The sequence below is a fragment of the Moschus berezovskii genome, chromosome 6, assembly GCF_049115385.1.
Source record: "Moschus berezovskii isolate FMDL1 chromosome 6, NW_MosBer_1.0, whole genome shotgun sequence".
Classification (NCBI taxonomy): domain Eukaryota; kingdom Metazoa; phylum Chordata; class Mammalia; order Artiodactyla; family Moschidae; genus Moschus; species Moschus berezovskii.
Genome location: NC_142465.1, coordinates 29962245 through 29971747, shown reverse-complemented (window position 1 = coordinate 29971747; position 9503 = coordinate 29962245).

Genomic DNA, 9503 nt, shown 5'->3' with positions numbered 1-9503 from the left:
TGGAGAGTAGTGTTCTATCCAGTTCTCAAACTTGGAATTCTCTGAGCTTGTTTTCCCAGCCTGGCCTGCTGTGAACTTTTCCTGCCTTCTGTTTCGCACTAGGAATGGAACTCTGGTGCCCTGGCCTACACAGTCCTCTGGCCAACAATGTTCTTTCAGGACAATGAGCAAGCCCTCCCCCAGCACTGACTGAAGCAGAGACTGAGGAGTAGGGTCTGATTCTCCCCTTCCCTTGGTCTTTTTCTGTCTGAGTCTGGGCCTCTGTCTCTGTTTGTGAGCCCTTCCCTCTTCCCCAGGGGACCCTGGGAACCCCTCCTCCCTCCTGTCTCCCCCTCCTCCCCTTTGGCTGGGAAAGTGACTAGAGCCTGAACAGTGCCAGACACCTGCCTGCCAGATGTGGCGATTCCCTATTCTTCTCCACCCCCTCCCCAAATGTCTGTCCTTTCCCCACCCCACTGAGCTCAGGCAGAGGGAGCTCCCCTGCAGGGTGATTTAGTGCCACAGCCCCTCTTCCTCGGTGCCCCTCCAGCTCCTCGCTCTCCCCCTGGTGCCCATGCTCCCACTTTTTCCAACCTGGTACAGCCTCCTCCTGCTCCCACCCTGGGGTGCTGGCTTGTGTAAGCTTCAGCTCCTGGACTGGAGAATGAATGAGGGGGCAGAGGTGACTGGCCTCTTTTTCACCCATGGGAGAGTACATCAGCTGGGCTGAGGACAGTGGCAGCCAGAGCTGATGTCATTCTCACTGGTGAGGTGGGGAGACGGGAGGGGAGGAGGGAGTGAGTGGGGAGAGAACTAGCGCTTCAAGACTGACTGCAGAGGTCTGTGAGACCTCCCCAGGTAGGCACAAGAGCTCAAAATTGTGGCTGCCTGGTAGATATCACGTCTCTGGCTGGGTCTCCAGATCTTGTCTGGATCTGGGTCTCAATATGACTCAGTAAATGCCCTTCAGCTCCTCCCCTTCCGACTTATCCAAAACACACACTTAAAGGGAGCCCTTAGTCCCTACACGTCTCTCTTCAGTGTTTGCCCTTCGGTAGCTTTTCTCTATTAATCTCTCTTCCCTCCCATTTCACCCTCCTCAATTTGTTGAATTTTTCTCCCGGTCACCTGGCCTCCCGCAACTCCATCCATCCCATATCACAACACAATATGATCCCAGACCTCCTACCAAAGCAGAGACTCATACAAAGTCACTCATTTCTCCTTTCCATCCCTCTTTGCAATCTGACAGTCCCCCTGGGCCAGACAGAGAGCTCTGAGGTGGGGGTGGGGTAAAGGATGTCTGAGTTGAAGAACAGCAGAGGCAGGACAGGCAGATGAAGGGTCCAAGGAAGTAGGAGAGGTGGAAGGAGTGGGACAGAAAGATGGAAAGACAGAAAAAGACAACTGTGACACAAAGAGGGCTGAGGGTTAGCAGAAAGCCAGCATAGCAAACTGTGTAAGAGAAATCCACACAAAGAGAGCAAAGCTGGGAGCAGGGAGAAAAGGAAGGATGGAGACAGGAAAGTCATAGCAAGAGAAGGCAGCTAGGGAGGGGCCAGGCAAGGGGCAGCCTGGCCCTCCTGGGCCCCCTCACACTGCTGGGCCATAAATCTTGTGTATGCGTGCATGTGTGTGTGTCTGTCTGTCCGTCTGTGCACCTGAATGCAGGGCACAGGCATAGAAGGGTGTCTGGTGAGGGTAGAGATGACCCCCACATTATTATTCTATTTCTTACAGCCGCCTCTTTCCTTGAGGCACCCCACACCTATACACCCTCAGCCAGCATTCCTGATGCTCCAGGAGCCATCCCCAAGGTATTGCCAGGATTCCAAGGAATCTGGGCTTTTTCACTTGGAATGCAGGCCTGCTGGAATGTGCAGTTAGGATCTGTAGCATCAAGAGGCCCCATCACCTCACTGCCCACCCCCATGCCTGCTCACCAGCTGCTCCCGTCCATCTTCTCCTCCCACTCTCCTTGTATCTCTCCCTCCTCCGCACTGACCCCTCCCCCAGCCCCTGACCCCCAGCCGCCTGGGGCTTGGGTTGGAGGGGAGACAAAGACAGGATTTATCACCAGGATAGAGAAGCAGCCAGAGACCAGGGCTGAGGGCAATGGCTGACCTCCCTGGATGGGAGGGAGTGCTTGGCCAGATGCTGGGAGGTGGAAAGCCTGGGTTCTAGCAGCTCCTGCTCACAACTCTCACCCCTTCGCCCTTTCCCCCACTAAAACCTTGCTTTCTCCTTTGTCCCTGAAGATTGAGGAAAGAGAGGATGGCCTCAGGTGATTTTAGGCCTCTGAAGAACAACCTGGGAGAAGGGAAGACGGGAGATGGATGTCTTATGAATACTGGGGAGGATCTGGAAACCAGGCAGCAGTCATGTTCCTATTATTTCCTGGACTAGAAAGGAGTTCAGGTTTAGCAATGCAACAGATGAAATGAGATGGAGAGGTATCCCCCAGTCTGGAGGGTCTTCTCCAGAGCAGGCCCTGGTTGCCCACAAACAGGGAGACAAAGGTGACTGGGGCTCTTGAAAGATGGAAGATACCATCTCACCTGAAATCAAAGGAAGAAATGAAATTCCCCAAGAGTAACTAGCTCCTGATGGCTCAGATGGTAAAGAATCTGCCTGCAATGCAGGAGACCCGGGTTCAATCCCTGGAGCTGGAAGATCCCCTGGAGAAGGGAATGGCAACCCACTGCAGTATCCTTGCCAGGAGAATTCTATGGACGAGCCTGGTGAGCTATAGTCTAAAGAGTCAGAGTTGGACACGACTGAGCAATTAACACTTGCTAGTTCCAGTCCCTTTGAGAAGACCTGCCTCCCTGAGATCCTCCACTGCCCCCTGAGAGGATGGGGAGCAGCTGGACCCTGCCTTTACAGTAAATAGACTATTGGCCCGAAATTGTCTCCACTCAGCAGGCAGGGTGTGTGCTCAAGGAGAGGGAATGGTGTGATCCAGGAGTTTCCGAGAAACTAGACCATATATCTTTCAGTGGACAGCTCCTGCAGCTTCCCTAGCCGCCCTTGGAGGCCCACTAGCCCTCCAGAATCTCAGCATGTCAGACGCCTCCAAAAACCCAACTCTGAAGCTGCACCACTTCCAACTCCTACCCCCCCGCCCCCCCCCACCCCCGACATCCTGCTTTCTGCCTTCACCCCACTGTTCCAGGAGAAGAATGCTCGAATGAATTACCTCCAAGTGAAAAAAGGATGGAGGGAAGAGAAACCAAGGCAACTGGGAGCTTCTAGTCTGTCTACCAGTCTCTCAACACAGCCCCACCAAACCATTTCTACCCAGGGGCTGATGAAGGAGACCATCTCGTGGTTTCTTTTTAAATTCTGCAAGCTGAAACCATCCTCTCAATTCTCAATGGAAAGCCCAAATTTGTAAATTTCAGTGGGAAAGGCTCATGGGTTGGGAGCAGAGACTGGGAAAGGACAAAAGAATGGTGGGGCAGGGGTTGGGGGGGGGGTGGGATTTGCACAGGGTAAGGAAAAAAACAGGGAAAGGGAGAAGTGAGCATCTCCAGCATCTCGTTTTTCCTGGCTCCCCCTTCCCCCAGTTGAGAAGGCAGATTTACAGCCCTGGTTTGGGGAGGGGGGGTAAGCATAAGGAAGACAGATCTGCAGTTCTGCCCTCTGAGTGTCTGGGTACTTAGCTTTAACTCCCCCATTAGCATCAATCCCCATCTTGCTGCCCATCCGTCTTCTGACATCAGCTCCTTCCCCTCTCTGTAGCCCAGGCTTTCTGACCCTAAGTGGCTCTTAAAGGGCCAGTCTAGACCTTTCTCTCCCCCCCTTCTCCCACTCCAGGCAGCACAGTCTGGGGTGTGTGTGTGTTTATGTGCAGCCATCCTTGCTGAGGCCAGAGTGGATGGGAGGCCCACTGTGTACATGTGGAGGGAGGGGGCAGCTCTTCCCTAGCTCCCTCTGTTCTCTTTAGGTCCCTCTGTATCAGGGACCCCTGTCTTTGTTTACTACCTTCCCGAGCCCAGAGCAAGCCCTCCAGTTGAGCTGAGGGTCACAGACATGGGTCCTAAAGCTGAGGGCTGGAGAAGTCGTGTAGATCCACAGAGAAGATCCTCTCTCCCTTTCTCATTTCCTGGAGGCCCAGGGCAAGGGGTATCCTGAATTACTGGCTGTTTTTAATTCTCAGCCAGCAGTGGGGGTGGATAGGCTGAGACTCCTAGGAGATGCCCTGAGCCCCACATTCCTGGTCTCCTTTCCCAGGGACCCAGGCTGTGGTGGTGGTGGTGGGGTGGCATTTCAAATCTTCCTCTCTCTGTGAGGGAAATGACAAGCCAGAGAAACCCGCCTCTATATTTACCGGCTCCTCTTTCTTATTCCTCAGCAACTGAGTTTAGGGGGTAACAGGGGAAACTGGCTTCTCCCCATTTCTCTCTATTTTCTGCAGAAAATGCTGTAACTGCACTCCAGGGGCTATAAGAATGCCAGGATGATTGGAAAGTTCCTCCCCCATCAGCCTTCAATCCTTTCTGCTGCAAAGCTCTGCAGTCCTCTGAGGGGCTTTCCAGGATGGTCAAAGCCCCCTCCTGATATCTGAAACCCACTCCCCACCTCACTCAGTGTTCCCTTCTCTGGCTCAGGATGAGCGAGAACTGGTAGGTGGGGGGCTTGGGAAAGTGGCCACGCTAAAAACAGGAGCCCCCAGCTGCACCCCACCCACGGCCCCTTATTTATCACCTTCCAAACCTCACTCTCAAAGAAGCATAAATATTCCTAATTCCTGAAGGCCAGCCCTGAACTCATAAATTTAACTGGGGAGGTGGGCAAGGGGAGGAGTGAGGTATGGGGAAGGGGAGCCTACTGCAGCCTTGAGGAAGCCGAACATCTCCTGGGGGCGGTGTCTGACTTATTCCCAGGCAGACGCCTGTGGGTCTTCGTTGAGAGGAGGAGGAGTTGCGGCTCTCAATATTTCCTCTAGGAATTAGCCTTTTCTCACTCCCCGCCCCGAAATAAAAAACAAACTTAGTTCTGTCTTCTCGATTAGTTCTCCATCCTTCTCCATCCCTCTTTCCTTGCTATTACCTTCTAGTTCTTTCCTGCACCCCTCTTGCGTATCTGCTGAGCTTTTCTCTACGCCTTTGCTCCTCCAAGTCTCTCCCTTTTCAGAACCATTGTCTGAAGAGGAAATTTTCATCTCTTGTTCTGTCTGGATAGTGAGGTTTGAAGAGAAAAGTCCCCCTGAGTGCCCCCATCTCCCCGCTTCTGCCCATTAGCCCCCTCAAATGCGCCCTTTTCGGTCTCCTCAGACCCTCCCTTTCGCTCCCTCGGCCTTCCTTTCTCCTCAGTCTTCCTTTTCCTCTGTCACTCACTTCGCCTCCTCAGTTTCCCCTTCAGCTCCGGATTCTCTCTCCCTCTCCAATCTCCTTTTCTCTCCCTACTGTACCCCATTCTACCCCGCGGGTTCCTCAGGTCCTATTGACCCCTTCAGACCCCGTCATCTGCTTCAGTTCCTACCACCACCACACCCCATTTCCCTCTCCCAACGGATGAAAGAGGAGGAGAAAGCTTGAGGAATAGGTATAGGGAATGCGGTTCCAGGAGGGGAGGGAGAGCAAGGAGAGAAAAATCAGGGGAGAGGGAGACGGAAGCGGTGCAGAGGGGAGGGGCGTCCTCACTCCCCAAGCGGCGCCCCCCTCTCCCCGCCGCCACTGAGCCATAAATCAGCGCTAAGGCGGTTTGGCCAATGGTAGAGTGACTCGTAAATCGGCCTGTCAAGATCAGCCAATGAGAGGCGGCGTTAAATCAAGTCCTGTCAGCGCTTGGCCAATGAAAGGCCCTGGGCTGACCATAAATCTGCCTGTAAGAGACAGAGAAAGAGAGAGAGTGTGCGTGCGAGCGAGAGCTGCCGGGGCGGGGGACAGGGGAGGGGGCGTGGGGAGAGCGGGCGGGGGGCCGGCGCGAGAGAAAGAGCTGCGGAGGGAAAAAAGGCGATAACGGAGGTACAAGCGATGAAGACAGCCCCGAGGAGAGACGGACAGATGGAGAGAGACAAAGAGAAGCCTTGAGAGATAGCGTCAGAAAGTCAGCGATAGAGCTGGGGCTCCGGCGGGAGAATGACAGAGATAAAGAAAAAAGAGAGGCCGACACTGACACCCTCAGGAGGGCCCCCGTGAAACAGTTCCCCAAGACAAATGCATACACTTCCCCGAGATACGCGTGAGCTCCGCACCACGAGGGAGCGCGTGCGTGGACACGCGCGCGCCGTGCACACACGCGCGCGAGAGAAGGAGCCTGAGGCATAGTCTTCCTTCTCTTTCCCCCTCACTCGGCGCCTATGGAGATTAGGGGTGGGGTATATGTGTGGGGCTGTTGAGGGTGAGAGAAGAGCGGATTGCTTTCTTGCTATGATGTGTCCCGTTTGGTCTCAGACTCTAGGGTTTCCCGTGTCCTCTTGAGTCATTTTTTCCAGTGACTGAGAATTGGAAAGTCCCTCCTGAGGTCTAACTTCAGTCCCTATTGCTGCTCATTTCTACTTGCCAAAGCTTTTGAATCGCCTTCAAAGTATATGAAAAGTGAAGCCTTTTACAACCCTTCAGAGAACTCTCAACTTTGAGATTCTTAGAAGGTCTGAGCAGGAAGGATTTTTAGGGGTCATCTGATCACTTGATTCTAGTTATAGAAAAGTTTCTGTCTTACTGTGGTTAGACATGTAGACGGGTACTAAAGTCAGACTTTCAGTTCTCAAATCCTGATCATATCACTTACTAACCCTTGGACTTTAGACAAATGGCTTGCCCTGTTTGTGCATTATTTATTTATTTTTTAACCGAAAGATTATAATAGATACGCTCAGATGCTCAGTTGTGTCCAACTCTTTGTGACTCCCATGGACTGTAGCCCACCAGGCTCCTCTGTTCATGGGATTTTCCAGGCAAGATTACTGGAGTGGGGTGCCATTTCCTCCTCCAGGGGATCTTCCCCACCCAGGGATCGAACTGAAGTCTCTTACATTGGCAGGTGGATTCTTTACTACTGGCACCACCTGGGAAGTTCATTATAATAGATAGCCTATGGTAAATTTTGTGAAGATTAACGCAAAATAATATATTTACAGGATTTAGGACAGTATAAGGCACATGGTAAGGGTGCACCCCCACCTGCATCTTTGTACAGATGATAAAACCTCAGGTCCAAAATGATTCAGGCTCCTGCTCTGATTCACAGAACAAATTATTAGAGGGCCTTGACTGGAGCCCTGGTATCTATACTCCCAGGCCAATGATCTTTATTGGTCTTGCTGTTCACCCCACCTGTCTGGACCCCCAGCTCAGTCACCTGAACTTGATTCAGTACAGACTGCTGTGATTTTTGTGGAAGGAGGACACTCAAAAATACATGTTCCTTATTAGGAAGCAGGACTTTTGGGCCCCGGAGGTGTGTTGAACGTGAGGGTATCAATTTGTCCACCCTGACTATGGTTCTTTCTGCTCTCATCATCTTCTCTCTGGACTTTGTTTTCTCAAACCATGGACTTAAGGGTAGGGAAGGGATACATGCAGCCAGAGCAATGTCACCATCAACTTGTCTCTCACATTCTATCCACAGTGCCCACTCTTTTCCCCCAACCCCAGCTAGGTAGACAGTAAATATCTCATGAATAATAAGTGTCTAATTTTTCACTTTTCTTCCTAAGCTTTGGGCAAAAAGGAGGGGTGGGGATTCCTGGATCTCCGCCCTTGCTGGCCAGGAGGGTGGTAGTATCTCTGGACTCTGTCTTGCTGATACCTTCTGTCCTCACAGGGAAGCCAGAGAGGAAACACAGAGAACCAGCGTCACCTGGTGGCCACAGGTGCTTTGAATTCATGCATGTGCAGGCACGTGCGCACGGATGACAGGATGTCGGTCATACATACTGGAGGAAGGGAGTGGTGTGACCTCCCCTTAGCCTTCTGCGCCTTCTTAACTAGAGTCTTTTTTTAACTTTTGTAACCCAGGATGACAAGACCAAGTCTGAGGGAAGAGAAGGGGCCAGGACCCAGGTGAATTAACTCCAAGCAGCATGACCCTGGAGAAGGCAATGGCAAGCCACTCAAGTACTCTTGCTTAGAAAATCCCATGGATGGAGGAGCCTGGTAGGCTGCAGTCCGTGGGGTCACTGAGGGTCGGACACGACTGAGCGACTTCACTTTCACTTTTCATTTTCATACATTGGAGAAGGAAATGGCAGCCCACTCCAGTGTTCTTGCCTGGAGAATCCCAGGGACGGGGGAGCCTGGTGGGCTTCCGTCTATGGGGTCACACAGAGTCGGACATGACTGAAGTGACTTAGCAGCAGCAGCATGACCCTGCTAGGGCAGCTAGAATGCCTGCCTGCCACTGCCTTGGTTAAGCTCAGTTCCATTTCCACAGAGAGAGGAGTTCTTCCCCATGTCCATTCTCTTTGGACTGGGCAAGGGTCAGGGGGCTGGACTCACTGGAGTGGCTATCAAAGCTGGATTTCAAAATTTTTTTGTGTTGAAAGAAAACCTGTTTATTGTGATGGGTCATCCTGGCAGCAGTAGCTAGAGGTGGGGGTCATTTCTGGGAAGTTAGATCAGTTCAGTTGTTCCATTGTGTCCGACTCTGTGACCCCAATAACGGAAGCACACCAGGCCTCCCTGTCCATTACCAACTCCTGGAATTTACCCAAACTCATGTCCATTGAGTCGGTGATGCCATCCAACCATCTCATCCTCTGGCATCCCCTTTTTCTCCTTCCTTCAATCTTTCCCAACATCAGGGTCTTTTCAAATGAGTCAGCTCTTCGTATCAGGTGGCCAAAATATTAGAGTTTCAGTTAAACAAAAAGGCAGGCTAATAGGGACTTCCCTGGTGCTCCAGTAGTTAAGAATCCACCTTGTAATAATGCAGGGGACACAAGGTCGATCCCTGTTCAGGGAACTAAGATCCTGCAAGCTGCAGAGCTCACTACAGCTAGAGAGTCCGAGCACCACAAGGAGAGATCCTTCATGCTGCAACTAAGATCGGTGGCAACCAAATAAAAAAATATTTTTTTTAAAAAAAAAGAAGAATTGGTTGTCTGGCATCCGCTAAGGGTGTGTGTGCATGCTCAGTCTCTTCAGTCGTGTCCAACTCTTTGCAACCCTATGGACTGTAGCCCACCAGGCTCCTCCGTCCATTCTTGTCTCCTCCAGGCAAGAATACTGGAGTGGGTTGCCATGCCCTCCTCCAGGGGATCTTCCTGACCCAGGGATTGAACTGGTGTCTCTTATGTCTCCTGTATTTGCAAGTCGGTTCTTTACTGCTAGCGCCACCTGGGAAGCTAATGGTAATTGTTTTTTTTTTTTTTTCTAAAAAGAGGCAGGCTAGTCCTCTTAAACCAACTCACATGATTTATACCTGGAAACCCCTCAGCTGAAGGCTGTCCCAGGTCTTCTGCTTCCTGCCCCTGCTCTGACTTATGTTCCCCCAAACCCTCAACTATTAGGTTCCAGCTGCAAACCAACCCTGGCCTATTTTCTTCTTCCCCACAGATCACACCTGAACATGAA